The following is a 16036-nucleotide window of genomic DNA, read 5'->3' on the forward strand; positions in this document are numbered from 1 at the left end:
GGCACCGAGTTTTTCTAAGGATTGGCCACAGTTCCACGCCGTCTTTTGGGAACTCGCACACAGTGGGAAGCGTGTCTTAAACAAAGGAAAAAGAATTAAACATTTACATTGGAGGCATCTGCTGACCATGCAGAATTCCTCCTCATTTCAACTATGATACTAGTTCTGCATTTCTTTCCCCCGCGATAATATCTCAGATGGTGCAGTATTTCACTGTAAATATAAAAAATGTGTTTCATCATGTGGTTCTACACATCTTTAATGGCATCCAAATCTTCTCTGTGTTTTAGTTCTCCCCGCACGTTGACCCGGGAGAAAACGGGAAACATTTTTATGACGAGCGGGCCGGCTGTATGGAGTTAGGAGCTAATCCGCCGAGGCAGTTGCATTTTAAGCAGATCCTCCTTGAGAAACAGGAGAAGCTCTGGGGACCGAATCAAAGAGAGAAACGGATTGAGAAAGCAAGTGGAAGAGAAAGACGGTCATAAAGAGAGAAATGAGGAGATGAAGACGGTGAGAGGAAAAGTCACAGATGTAGGACGGAGAGGGAAAATTGAGGGGTGAAGTCATCACTGAGCTGTGTATGAGGACGAGTACCAAGGCTTTTGGGAGCATCACAACAGTGTAGATGGAGGAGGAGGTGGAGGAGGAGAAACTCTGCCATTTATTATAACGTGAAGTTCTGAAGTGATCTGAAGGGAAGACTGAGCCGACCTGCAGGCTCCTCTGACCCCAGACACAGCACAGGCTGGTAGAATAATGTCCTTTTTAAGACTGGCTCTATATAAAGAATCACTTGAAGTTCACGTATATAAAAACCAAATCAGGTAGATATATACAGTATATATAACTATTGAAATAAATCATTTTAACATTTTTGTAAAAGTTTTATACAGCTTAGGAGCACAATTCTAAAGATTCCATTCCATTGGATGGTTGTGATTTTGATCTTTTAAAACTGCCACCAGCTTCGTCACCATTTGTTACTGTTGTGAGTGCAAATGCACTTGTCTTGTGTATTAATATTACACAGTAGTCTAAAAAGTGGTAAAAGGAGTTAAAAGAATTGCAGTGGTAAATACTGAAACATATAAATAAATCCATCTATAAATAAATCTGTAAATAAACAGGCAGCGGCCAGGATGATGTTTCATGAAGCACTTGAGGCACTTTGTAGACCGATAATACTATCCAACAAGAAATGCTTTTTAAGTGGAATTGTAGCCGGAAAATTGGATGATTGAGATCATTTGGACAAGTGAAAATGCAGTGTGAGAGGAATCATGTACTATTATCTGTACATCATCCCCACCGCCCTCAGTCAATATCAAAACAATCATTATCAATTACTTTAAGTCTGAACATATGGCTGTGTTTTTCAGTGCGTTAGGGTTACTCTGTGTGTGTGTGTGTGTGTGTGTGTGTGTGTGTGTGTGTGTGTGTGTGTGTGGGTGTGTGTGTGTGTGTGTGTGTGTGTGTGTGTGTGTGTGTGTGTGTGTGTGTGTGTGTGAGTGTGTGAGTGTGTGTTTTGGCCGTCCTTCAGAGCGCTTAAATGTTTCAATGTTGTTTTGCTCAACGCAGGTGGTCAACCGATACCTTGGGACAACGACAATGCGCATGTACTACATCAAGTACTATTATTCATTTAGCCCAGACACATATCTGCACACACTACAAGTACTACACGCATAAAAAAGTATTTATGCGGGAGAAGTACTCTGACTTCATGAAGCCTAATACATGTCTCGAGAGAAAATTTAATGTAAATACAATATGCGAGAGTTCATCTAAACATATAAATAAATCACCGATAAGTTATTGTGCTCTTTAAATCACATTGAAATATTCACCAAGCACCGTGGAGCTCCTTCCTCAGAACTCTGCAGGGGACGGAATGTCAGCCAATGGTTTCAATTCCCAATCTGCCAGATGTAAATTGTTGTATAGTGAAGCGTACACATCCTAATGATATGAAAAGAAGGAAGCGCAGACGAAAGATAGTTCAGAAATAGTTTATTCTAGGGAGAAAAACAAACAAACTGGATGGCAATAACATGTGTGCTGGCATGTGTGTGTGTGTGTGTCTGTGTGTGTGTGTGTGTGTGTGTGTGTGTGTGTGTGTATTTCTAAATCGACACTGTTGTCATATAAGTGAATTTTGATAAATTAGATGTTAATCGGTACAATCAACAAGTTTCATGTCCACAGGAAGTCAGCATCTTTCCACTCTTTTCCTGCTGTGATATAATATCATATTCTTGTCTTTCACAAATAATCGCGTCCAAACACTCAATACGCTCCATATATTGACTTTGCCGTGACCAGGGTGGTCTCAGAGAGAGCCAGAGCAGGCGGGGGCGAACAAGAGGCATTGCAGGAATGGAAAAAACGATGGAGTGAGTGAAGATGGACGGTGGCGTGACCGGTGTCAGAGTGACGTGTTTTTCATCCCCGGTGGGACCAATAAGGATGCCTTGTATTATGGGTCCATGCGGCTCCTCCTGACCTTTCCCTTTCCCCCTGGATCCCTGTGACCCCGGGCCCACGACCCCACAGAAGCATTGGATCAGCAGGGTCATGGCCGTGCTGCAGTGCAAGGCAACCGGATGAGGACACGCGCGGGAGGCAAGGACTGACCTGGACGCGCCAAACTGACCAAGAACGCTGCCAACATCACCAATTCTGATTTATGCACTAAATTCCACTGTGTCATAGAAATAATTTTGAAAAAAGTGCTGCTCATTTATATAATTTTCAATGACTCATTCCGCAGCGCTTTAAAATCCATTATGATATTTCAGTATTTCTGTCATGTAATTGAATGTCTTTTAATGAGTTTATTTTTTGTTCAAAATTTTTTTTTATTTCTATGCTTTTATTACTCTTACTCGTACTTTGTCTATATAATGAATTCCAAGTCTTACAAAGTACTTTTAACTGGTCTTGAGCAGTTGTGGAAGGTTACTAGTTACTTTACTTTTCAAGTACCTTACTGAAGCATATCCCATTGTGGAGACTTTCTTCTTTTACTCCACTACAATTCAATGCATATTTCTGTACTTTTTGCTTTACTACATTTTCATCACACATTACTTTAAAATAAATAACAATAATTAACATTAATACAAATCAATTTTAGATTTGTATATCTTGCATATCTAAAATCTTTTATACTATACTAGTTTGTTTTTCAGGTCTTTTTCAAGATCTGCTTGAGCACTCATTGACAGAAAAAAAAAATAACTACAGTACAGTCGTACTAAATATTAGGCTCAAGATGTCTATATCAGGGCCATTATATCAGGGCACTGGACATGACAAGTACTTTTACTTTCAACATTTTAAGTACATTTAAGTTCAAGTAACTATATACAATATGTATAATACACAATACAATAATGTAATTTATCATTAATATAATATATATTGCAATTTCCCCTCAGGGATGAATAAAGTATCTATCCATCTATCTATTTAGAGATAAGGATGTGATACTTTAACTTTTACTAGAATCCTTTTAGGTCTGGGTATTTGTACTTTTACTCAAGTGAAAGGTATAAGTACTACTTCCACTATGAAATGTGTTGTACAGATCAACTCTCCATATTTACAATGCCGATATAACGTAAGGGGAGAGTGAAGGACCTGTAGGACAATGAACGTGAGTGGTGAAAGAGAAGACGCTGAAGGCTTAAAGGGCGTACGACAGGTTGGACGGTGTAACATGGACGCCTGTTGGCAAAGTGTGAGAAAGCGTTGCAAGGTCATTAATGCAGAGAGGAAGCGGGCGAGGTGAGTGTCCCTCTTCAGCCCGTGCTGTTTGTCTAAACGGAGAAACTCACCAGGGTAATAAGTCATCCAAGGACTGTGTGTTTACACTCTCAAGACACAGCAACAAAAGCAAGATTTTAACATTCCATCCAAGCCGAGGGCACATAAATATCATGGAATTCGATCCCATCCCCAGTCATAACACCGGGTACTGTTGACTTAAAGAGTCTTACATTGTGCTGGTGTTACATATTGGAAGCCGAGGAATGTGTACGAAAGATCTGTGCTTTAATGGAATTGTTATATAAAACTAGTACATGCCCGTTCTAAATTTAAGACTTTCAATTACCTTTTAATGGCACACCCTTTCAAATTGGACAGTTTAACAAAATGTAAGGAAAATGTTGCAATAAAAAACACGATGGGTGGTTGGAGGGGAACGGTTGAAGAGCGGGCTGCGTCTTTCTCCAATCATGGCGTACATGGACGACATAACAACAATAACAACAACAAACGCATGCACCAAACGCCTGCTGGATAAACTCCAGGGAAACATCAAATGGGCACGAATGGAGATTAAACCCAGCAAATCCCGCAGTATCTCCATTGTCAAAGGCCAGCTTGCCAATGAGAGGTTCCATGTCAACAACAAGCCAATACCAACAGTTCTGGAGAAGCCTATCAAAAGCCTTGGCCGCTGGTATAGTGCAGAACTCAAAGACTCGAAGCAGGTGGAACAACTCAGGCAGGATACAATCAGTGGCCTCAAGCAGATCAACAACACTGCTCTCCCCAGGAAGCTGAAGCTGTGGTGCTTTCAGTTTGGGCTGCTGCCCCCGTCTCATGTGGCCAATTTCCATCTATGAGGTCACTCTATCCTATGCCAATCGACTAGAAAGGTCAGTAAATGCACAAGCGAGGAAGTGCCAAGATGCCTTACCAGCATTGGCCTGTATGGCAGCGGAACCCTCTCCCTGCCAATCTCAAGCCTGGTGGAGGAGTACAAATGTGCCAAATCAAGGCTGGAGATGACTCTCACAGAATCCCGGGATCCATTTGTCAGAGGTGCTGCTCCAACCCTAACAACGGGAAGGAAATGGAAGCCATCGGCAGCAGTTGCGGTGGCAAAGACAGCCCTCAGGCACCGGGATGTAGTGGGGCATGTCCAACATGGCAGAGGGGGCCTTGGCTTGGCAAGAACAACACCCACATGGCAAAAGGCTACTTCAACTGAACGGCAGCACATGGTTGTGGAGGAGGTGCGCCACCAGGAGGAAGCAGCCAGGTGTGCCAAGGCAGTCTCTCAAGCCCAGTGGGATGCCACGCCATCCCAGTGGGATGGCATGGAGAGGAGGAAAATTATATGGAGCGAGATGTGGGGCATGGAGTCGAATAGGCTAAGTTTCATGGTCAGAGCCACTTATGATGTCCTGCCCTCCCCAACAAACCTACATCTCTGGTATGGAGAGGACCCAGCCTGTCTCCAGTGTGCAGCCCCAGCAACCCTCAAACACATCTTGGTGGGTTGCAAGACCAGCTTAACGCAAGGAAGATACACCTGGCGCCACAACCAAGTGCTGAAATGCTTGGCTGCCGAAATCGAGAACAAGAGGGTAACCACCAATGCCATGCCTCTAAATGCCCAGACTACCTTCCCACGGAGAACAACCTTCATGCGGGAAGGGGAGGAACGGCGGACCAAGCCATCACTCCCAGACTCTGGCCCACTGAACGCAGCCCGGGATTGGGAAATGCGGGTAGACCTCAGCCAGAGGCTCACCTTCCCACCCAAAATTGCAGTTACCGACCTGCGCCCAGATCTTGTCCTCTGGTCCAAGTCCTGCCGGCGAGTCTTTATCGTTGAGCTGACTGTCCCATGGGAGGAGGCCATCGATGAGGCATTCAAACGGAAGAGGCTGCGGTATGCCAACTTAGCAGCAGAGGCAGAGGGGCGGTGCTGGAACGTGAAGGTGCACCCAGTGGAGTTGGGCTGCAGAGGTTTTGTAGCAGATTCCAACCCCAAGGCTCTTGAAGGAGGTAGGGATCAGAGGGCAGGCCCAAAGGAAGGCAATCAAAGAACTTGCCACTGCAGCCAAGCGGAGCAGTCACTGGCTGTGGCTGAAGCGGAGGGACACAACATGGGCTGCCAAATAATCATGTTGGTGCCACCGTGTGACACACACTCAGGTCTGATCAACCTGTGGTGGGCCAACCTTGGCAGAGGGCGTCTTGTGATAAATGGCCGAAACACCCAACGAAGCCGGGGCACACAACTGAAGATGTGTCGCATTGGTGGCCCGTGATCTGTGCAAAAACTAACCCCACCCAAGATGACATTCCCAACCCTCTAAATTGTTGTGCTGAAAATTTTGGGATTTTAACAACTAGTCCTATGAAGAATCCAAGCACCAAATGTGAAATATCGGCATATTAGAACTAGAGAATCAGTTGAGTCCAGGTTTCTTCAGTAAATGATTTTGTTGCCTTTATGCGGACTGCCATGGGTTTATATCATGCAGGGGTGTCCTCCCTCACAGGTGTGTGTGACATTAAAGGTCACGTGCCTGGTGTGCCACTCGTTGCAGGGGGGGGTCTCCTCCTCTCGCTGCACAGCGTCTCCTCATGATAAAAAGGTCACAGGCATGGGGGCGCACCGCTCTGAGCGGGGTGCGGGGGGCGCTCTGGGGCACGGATTCAGGGGGGGGTCCGCATGGCTGCTGCCTGGCCTGCACCCCTGCGTTAATCTGGTTCTGCTTCGACTATCTCTCCCAGTGCCGGGAGAAACTCAGTACATAGACCACACAATAGGCCTAGGGTTTGCGGGACGGGTCTGGTGCGAGCTTAATTTTTAATACTACTATTATTAGGGTGAGAACACATACACTCCCACTCAAATCTAACTCCAAGCAGCACTCCACCAGACCAGGCTCTGCAGGGCAATAGGGGTGTGAGTGATTTGCATATATCATCTTCGGGTTTGTCATCCGGGTGTCCTGCGCCGGCATGCACCCTACATGGGTGGGTGCTCGCGACTTGTGGCTGGGTAGGGCATCTGGCAATTGTGGTATGACAGGCCTAACCTTGGTGCGTTGGTGGTCGGCCAAAACCGCCAAAACCCGCCAAAACGGTGTGTCAGCCTGTCAGTGTGTAGGTGCGTCTAGGTGAGTCTTGCGCCCACATGTGGGGGTGGGTTGTTTGTGTGCACTTCGGGAGTGCAGGGTATCCTCACGCTGTCTGGGATGGATTTTCTCCTCGGGGCCTCGTGGGTTTTTCTCCGCGGGCTCCCGCCTTCCCTGGGGACAGGGAGGTCTTCTGTGGCTGTGCGGCATGGTGCTCGGGGATTTCCTGTGGTCGTGGAGTGTCCACACAGCTACAGCACACACACAAGCAGACTCATCAAAGGCACGCACACCACCAGCACCTGGTTTAAACACAGCTCCAAACTTAGGCCTGATTACATGCCTCTCCTTTTCTTCTTCATTTATTGCAATAACTATGACAGGAAGAGGTGCCCAATTACTGTTCCAGTTTTTCTGGACTTAATTAACTCTGTTTTGTCGATACATGTTGTTGTCTGATGTTTCCATCACCTCTTGGAGTAGTAATGATGATTAGTTGTTTATAGATCAAACCATGGTAAGAACATTCTCCAAAGAGGGGGATTGGTGGTTGTTCTGTGCAACAAAACACTGTGCTCTTGTCATCCTAGAGGTCGTCCACAGGACAGATTTATTGCAGAAGTTCTCAATGATTAAATAATGAATAAAGAGTTGCATTGAAGTTGAACTTCACTTGCAGACTAACTCTGTCCTAGATGCAATGGCACAAATACTCTGTGTTGTATGCCAAGCATGATGAGCATGTGCCCTCCGCCAGCTGTGCGGGCGTCTCCTCCTCTTATGTGCATGCGTAACATTGAAGGTCACGCGCCCGCCGCTCGGCTCACATCTCCAGCGCTTCCTCTCATGCGTCTCACGCTTCACATATTGGATGATGATGTCACAAATCGCCCTGCTAATTGTAATTGGATGATGTCACAAAGTGCCCCAGCTGCACAGAGCGGCCCGCTGTTCTCTTGTTTATTCAAGGTTTATTAATATAACGCGTGCCCTGTGTCCAAATTGCCCCACCATTCGACACCACACGTCCTTGGGTCCGAAGCAACACACCTGCCAAGTGAGAAGTAGATTGGATGAACGGTTGTCGAGATAACTGAAGGACAAACATACAGACAGACAGAGATTCCTAGAATCATGGATAGATTATCGATAGATGTATGTATATAATGCAACATATTAGCATTTAAATGTTATCTTCCAATGACTAATAGTTCCAGATCATTCATACTAGTTTTTCCTCATTGAGATTTGACTATAAAATCAAGTGTAGTGTCTAATAGTGTTGAGAGAGACAATAGAGTGTAATTTATACATTTATAAGATGGAGTTTAATATAGAGTATAAAATCTTGCTTTCCATATGTTTTTAATTGTTCATATGAATATAACTTTATGAGAATTTTCCATTCCAAGCACATACATTTATATCCTAGATAAAATATTAAAATATATAAAAGTACAATTTTCAGTTTTGATACAGGTACTGAAAATTCCCCTTTCAATAACAATGAGATCACAGACCCGTGTTTATTAGTATTCCATTGACTGCTTTATTTAAAAGAAATCAGATGCAACATGGAACCGTCACAGGAATAAAATAGGAAAAAAGGTTCCGATAGCTGATACCAGCCTCTGTATCTTATAACTATTATTTTACTACTTCCCCAAAACAGCTAAAATCCACTTTACAGCGCTATCTCGGGCAGCATGATGACTTTTCTGTTTGTTATCAATCCATACCCACTGCTACTGCCGTTTGGAGGAAGACTGGCTTGGGTGTTATATATATAGAATATGATAGATGGTAGAATTTGTTTGAAAGGATTACTGTCGACGCTGCATGGACTCCAGAGAGCGGGACAACTTAAAAGCCAAAAGCAACGACTTGGAGAAATGCAAACAGGTAACACGCTTGGTCTACACTTCTATCTACAGCCTTGGAAAATACTACAGCGCTGGTTCAATTCAATAGATCCAGTTTGTTTCCTTTGCTGTTAATCACAGCAGCTCTGGGCATTTACTATCGTACACTGTAGAGAGACATTGTCAAACAATTATTAATAACAATAAATTATTTGCACCTCAAACAAAAAAACATAAATACTAAAAATACTAAAACAGTGTCCAGTGTTCATATGTCCAGCACAGTTCATAAAATGTTATTTATTATTTTTGACTTATTAGTTTATTATTAGTTTATTATTTCTCTGTATGTGGCATGACTATGCTTTAGGATATCAAACATGATAATTCGTTTCATTAAAATGAATTTTTATGCACCCATGTGTGCCTTTTCTGCATCAATTAGTGGTGGAAAACACAAAATTCAGAGACCAGATGTAATAATATACAGTACAAATATACAGTAATAATAATAATAATAATAATAATAATAATAATAACACACACACACACACACACACACACACACACACACACCTGCAGCCACATGTGCCAAATCTATTATTCTAACTAATGCAGAGGTCATGGTTTCTCTAACAACACAGGTGTTAATTGTAACATGCATCATTTCATTTAGGACATTGTTATGGGGGAGACAGAAAACAGAACACCGTGCAGGGGGGGTTGGAAGAAATTTGTCTTTTTACCACACAGGCTCCTACTTAATTGCAATGGCGCAAAACTGAGCTCATTATATCGTTCCATGACTTGTGTATACCACGTGGAATATGAATAGAAGTGCTTTGATCTGGGTCGTTTTGGGTCAACATCATCAAGAGTAAGTACGGCTGCTAATGGTCTGGAGTGTTTATGTTGCTGGCTGAATGCAAAATCAGTTCTTGTGAGGGGGCAAAATGGTTTTCTGGCGAATGGCTGTTTATTTTCTATGGGATTAAATCTTGAGTATATTTAGCGTACTGATGGAGGCAGTGGCATTGGCCTAACGAGGGCACACGTTCACAGATTCCATACTGAGGGCAATTCGATTGTAATCTGGGTATATCCCTCATACATATACTATACCATCATTGAAATCTGATGTTGACTCGTTCACAGTGTGTAGGGTGTGCCCACACTGCAGGTGCGTTACTCCATCGCCTAATCCTGACGTAGTTCACAGACCTAGAAAGGGGAATAACCCTGTCAGAGCAGAGTAGCTCTACAAACTGTTTTTCTTCTATTCATTTCCTTGAGGATTACGTATGTGAAACAGCCTTGACTTGAGTCAAAACACAAGTGCAGACGGAGAAATTCCCTGAACATTGTTCATGCCACCCACTCACACACACATACATGTGCATGCTTCACACACACAGACACACACTTGCACACACAGATAAATACCTTTAAATCACTTCCATCTTTGCTGTTGTTTAAAGTATGAGCGACTGTGCATGATCAAAATGTGTGCAATATGAGGATTGACTTGATGAAGACTCATTTTATTTCCACTACTGACATGTTCCATTGAGTGCTTTTTGTTGTCATGGGTGGCATTGGCGCAGATTTTCTGTTTGCCCTTTTATAAAATATGGTCACAAAAACAGCTGCTTCGCATTTCTCGCCATGGAATCCAGCAGCACGTGGCAGTGGGACCAGCGGTGGTAAGCGCCGACTGGCAGGATTGCGTTACATGTGGGATCTCCTGTATTTCACTCAGGAAGTACACATAAATCATATATCACAGGAGTGAGCACAATCCCAGCAAGAGAGCCCATCTAACCTTCTCCAACTTGCTCAAAACTACGACTCTTCTCCCCAGGCTCCACCCTGGTGATTGCAGTAGCCCCGACGCCACTGCCGCCACCGCTGGGAGTTAAATGCAAAGCCAGGCAACCTGAGACGTAGTTAGTCCAAGGGGAGAAGGTGGATCCTGGCTGGATATATAGCCTTGAGCGGTCCTTAGTTAAAATTCCACAATCTGGTTTAGTGGTATGCTGGTAAATGTGTCTGAGTGAGGGAGAGAGACAGAGAGAGAGAGAGAGAGAGAGAGAGAGAGAGAGAGAGAGAGAGAGAGAGAGTGAGAGGGAAAACAGGAAACCCGGCAAATCCTCAAGGATCAGTCCATTAAGCTTCATACAGATTCAACTAAAGGAAATAATGATTGCCAGTGCCACAATAGCACAGAAAGATAACAATGCTGTCGCAGGCACATACCCACTCGCTGGCTGACATGTAGAAGAACATTTAAAAAACTGAGAACAGACTCAATTCAAAACCGAAGCGATCCAACATGCACCAGATGCGTTCAGGATGATGCTGAATTGATTTTAAAAATAGCAATAAGAGAAGTTGAAGAGGGCGCTGCGCATCGAATTGCATCTCCAGTCTCGCTCTCAAAGGCATGACAAGTGCATCTCGTTCACTTTTTACTGAGATTATATAAAAATCTAAATGTGCGTCATTCACAGTGCAACCAGTGTTTGTTGATCCTTCAAAGATTTTCAATTGCATTTGTTCCTGGAGCCACATCGTCAGGCACCTTCAGACTTTTTGGGTCTGTCACTGATCTCTCAACCCGCAGTCCTTGCTGCCAGGATCCCTCGCGGCGATCGGGATTTCACGGACGAGCTCGTAAGTTAAAGCTCCTCAACAGAAAACAAATGCCGCTCTCCATGCTTGTTGGAGCATTGAAAATGGCTTCCTCAACCCAAACCCAGAGTAAAATGTTAATCGGTTTCAAATTAACATTGTTTAGTTGTCAAAATACCTCTAATCTGTTCCACGCAGCCCAGGCCAGCTGCATAAATATAAAAGATTTACCCTCTGGGAGTATATCTTTCATTTAATACAAAGGCCGTGTGGCGGATCGTCGTGTGGCTGAAGTCAATGCAACTTGAGTTGAGACCTTAGAAATAGAATATGTAGAGAGGACACCTAATACACCAGAACAATGGGAGCTGCCAAGAGAAGCCTTGACCACAGAAATGGAATGAGCAGAAAAAATAAACTCTAATCCCTTCCAGAGGTGACTGAGTTATCTTTAAATAAAAAATGAAATAAAATTTATGCTTACAGTGTATTGGAATGGGATGAGAGAAAATGTATATAATGTAATACAGCTTCTATGTCTTAAAAAAAGGATCCATGATAAGATAAAAGCGCTCTTGCTGAATTTCCTGGGGACTCACATTCTCTGTCTTTCACAGTATATAAATGTCTCAAACTGAATGTTTTCTCTTCAAGTGGACTCCTCCAAAGATTTTTTTTTTATTATGGAGATAGCTGTAACTCCAGTCTTAAAACTACTACTTAACACGTCTAATCATCACCGGCTTCTGTCACCGAGCCCATATAAGGGAGTCGCCCCCCGTTTTAGGGGGCCTGCGTTGGACGGCGTAAGCAGGTGGTCGCTCAGCCGTGGCACCACCCCGCTACGTCTGCATCCCCTTACCACCACCGAACAGAGGGTCACGAAGTCAGACGCCCTTTCAATGTGACAACGTCAAACCCATTCCTCCTACCTCCAGCAAAATGTGTTTGGGGCCGTTAAACGCGTGAAAAAGTTTGGGGCAAATGAAAGCCTCTCCACCCCTGTCTTGCACCGCAATGGCTGCCACATCCCCGATCTAATCCCCTCCCCTTATCAGGGCTTATCTGGTGTTAGATAGCGGCTCAACTCCGGCTTAGACTCCTCGACACTTCCTGGACCCCCCAGTACAAAGAGGTCTGGACGGGGCAGACCGACAGCAGGCAGCCAGCTCCCCGGTGCTGGGGCCGCCTCGCCGGGGCTGTCCCGGAGGCCCGGGAACTAGACATTTCCTATCAGAATGGCAGCGCGACACCCATCTGCGAACATACCACACCTGATAGCACAAACACATGCGACGGATTTGAGCAGAGGACAAGGGAGGCAGGAAGGAGAGAGCATCAAAGGGGAGCCACAAAGATATTATAGATACAGAGTAGAATTGTGAGAAGATGGGATTCGGAGATGGAGGGGGAAGCAGAGGCTCTAATCACAGCATCATTCTTAGAGGTAACGTTTGATCGCTGATATTTTTAAGACTATGAACTGTCATTCCTTTACATGAGACTGAATTTTATCGCTTGTGTTTTTCATATACTGTATGACATTTGTTCTCAGGCCTCTCTGGGACAATATATCTCAGTGACACAATCTGATTTACTAAATCTCTATATATTCACAAACCAATATCCCTCTCATATGATCTATATCACATGTTGACATGGATGCGATGTGACCTGCATTGCTAGGGAGAAAATTCACCTTAGGTCTCTCTCTGTATTAGTAGAACATTACCTACATTTAGATTGACTAACAAACTCAGGCCTCCTGTAGTTAATCAAAACTCAGCCAAAGTCGAGCACTGCCATATCCAGGACAGCACATCTGCCTCATGTCCTCCTTTTGCTACCGCTACCTCTTTGCAGGAATTACTTCTTCTGGCCACAAAGGCGCAATTAATCTGCTGAACTATTTTTATGTTACTTTGCAATGAAATTTCCCTTCTAATTTCCTCCGTATCTCTTCAAATAGTAAGAGCCCTGAGCTGACCTTAGTTATCAGCTTGGGCAAATACAGCATGTAGGGGCCTTCTGTGGTTGTTTGGGAGGTCTGTAAGGCAGAGAGCTTTTAATGTGTGTGTGTGTTCACAGCAGGGCTCCCAGCAGAAAGCCCTCACAATCATCACTGGCCCACAGTAACAACTTACACAGCCCAGTTAAGATTTACACAGCAACCTTTTAGTCATCAGGCTGACCTGTGTGTGTGTGTGTGTGTGTGTGTGTGTGTGTGTGTGTGTGTGTGTGTGTGTGTGTGTGTGTGTGTGTGTGTGTGTGTGTGTGTGTGTGTGTGTGTGTGTGTGTGTGTGTGTGTGTGTGTGTGTGTGTGTGTGTGTGTGTGTGTGCGTGCGATCGTGCGTGCATGTGTGTATGTATGTGTGTGTGTGATCATCACACAAAAAATGCAGAAAAATGATCTCTAATGCTCAACAGATTTACAGCAGCCGGTTACTATATTAGTGTGTTGAGAGAAAGAGGGAGAGAGAGGAAAATAGAGTGATGGAGAGAAGACAAAGAAAATGTTTTTCTCTCCCTGCAGCACTTCAGGATATTCAAGAAAAAAGCTCCTGCAGCTGAATAGACATTACATCATATTATGTCATTGATCATACGCTTTTGTCCAAAGCGACTTACAGTCAGTACATTTTCTCATAGTATTATAATAATAATAATAATAATAATAATAATAATAATAATAATAATAGCTTAATTTATATAACACCTTTAAAAACAATGGTTACCAAGTGCTTTGACAGAGAAATAAAAGCAGTATTCAGATCTTGAAATTGAAAGGCAAAGGAACATAATAAACAGGAATTAAATTCAATCATTAAATTGTAAAAGCCGATAAAGAGACAAAAAAAGTAAATACAATATGATAATAAGAAATATTAATAAAAGGAAAAAATATATAAATAAATAAACAAACAAACAAACAAATAAATAAATAAAAGAATAAAATTGATAAAGAAAGGGGGCGTGCTTTAAAAGTGATCAGTTAAATGTTAAAATCGATTCTGAACAGAACAGAGAGCCAATGGCGAGAAGCCAGGATCGGAGTGATGTGATGTCGTGTTTTGGAACCGGTTAGAAGCCGAGCTGCTGTGTTCTGAACTGCATGAAACCAACTGTAGGTCACTGCCGCAGCCAAACCTTCTTCGGGAAGACGCATCACCAGTGGAGTTAGATTCTTCTTTTCTGTTGAACAGGAAAGTAAGCGTACATCTCGGCTTACTAACCCGTTCGGCTACACCATTGCAGCGGATTATCACAGCTACTTGACCGCCGTACACTTCTTGAATGGCTGTGATTCATCAATAATGGCATCCGTGCGCTTGTAAAGGATGGAGGTGAAAGACGTTGTGGCAGAGGAGAAAGAGAGAGAGACTAATTTTACATTCACCCTCAGAGCCCTTTCACTTCCCATACGGCTCCGTGGCACAAAGCGCCTTTTGTCCCGGCCGGTCTAGGGTTAATGGAGTCCGGTCGGGGTCCAGAGACAAGGCCTTTGGGATCCTCTGGTGGGCTTGATCACCGTCTCTCGCACGCGCACGCACGCACGCACGCACGCACACACACACACACACAATGCTTTTGTTATCTTGAGGAGACTACAGCGGATTGGATAGGATGAGAGGAGAGAGGAGGTAAGAAGGGGAGAGGAGAAGAAGACTAGAAGAGGAAGAGGAGAAGAGAGGAGAAGAGAAGAGAAGAGAAGAGAAGAGAAGAGAAGAGAAGAGAAGAGAAGAGAAGAGAAGAGGAAAATAATGTAAAGGACAGAGGAGGAGAGAAGTGAGGAGACGAGGACAGACGAGAAGAGCAGAAGAGAGGAGAGGAGAAGGGGAGGAAAAGAGGAGAGCAGAGAGAGAGAGAAATGAGAAGAACAAATGAAAGGACAGAAGGGAAGAGAAGATGAGGAATTAGATGTGAGAAGAGGAGAGGCGAGGATGGATAGGGGATGGTAGCTCAGGCGGTAGAGCTGGTGGTCTAGTGATCTAAAGGTTGCTGGTTGGATCCCAGGCTCCTCCTGCTAGCATGCTGTAGTGTCCTTGAGCAAGACATTTAACCCCTCATTGCTCCTGATGGCTGCGTCCGTCGGTGTTTGAATAATTGTAAGTCGCTTTGGATAAAAGCGTCTGCTAAATGCAATGACTAGGAGGATGGGGGGGGCAAAAGGAGAAGAGTAGATAAGAAGGGAGAAGAGAAGACAGGACAGCTGATGTCCCAAATCCTGTAAACCCTCTTCTACTGGTTATGATGTTGGTCTACTCAAAAAAACGATACGACGATGCGATCCCATTGGGGTCGCGGAGAGAGAGTGATCGGGGCGCAATTTGCGCACCCGTCTCCCACTCCGACAACACCGAAGATGCACGCGCCAGCGATAGGATGCCCACAATTGTCGCTCCAGAACATGTGTTTTTATTTAAGGATGTAGGTTATTTTATTTTACTCCATTTCTCTTTGAAGCAAAACAAGAACCATGCGTAGTGGGAACATGTTCGCCCCCCCCATTCTCAAACCAAAGTTGACCCTTGTTCCCAAGCATTTGATGTTTCTGACTAGGGCGTTACATTTGGCCCAGGTATTCAACATTAAAGTGATGAAAATTACACAGAGCTGTACGATATAGAGGTGACCCACATGATGATATTGTGA

This window comes from Zeus faber (genome assembly GCF_960531495.2).
Source record: "Zeus faber genome assembly, chromosome: 16".
In the NCBI taxonomy this organism is placed as follows: Eukaryota; Metazoa; Chordata; class Actinopteri; order Zeiformes; family Zeidae; genus Zeus; species Zeus faber.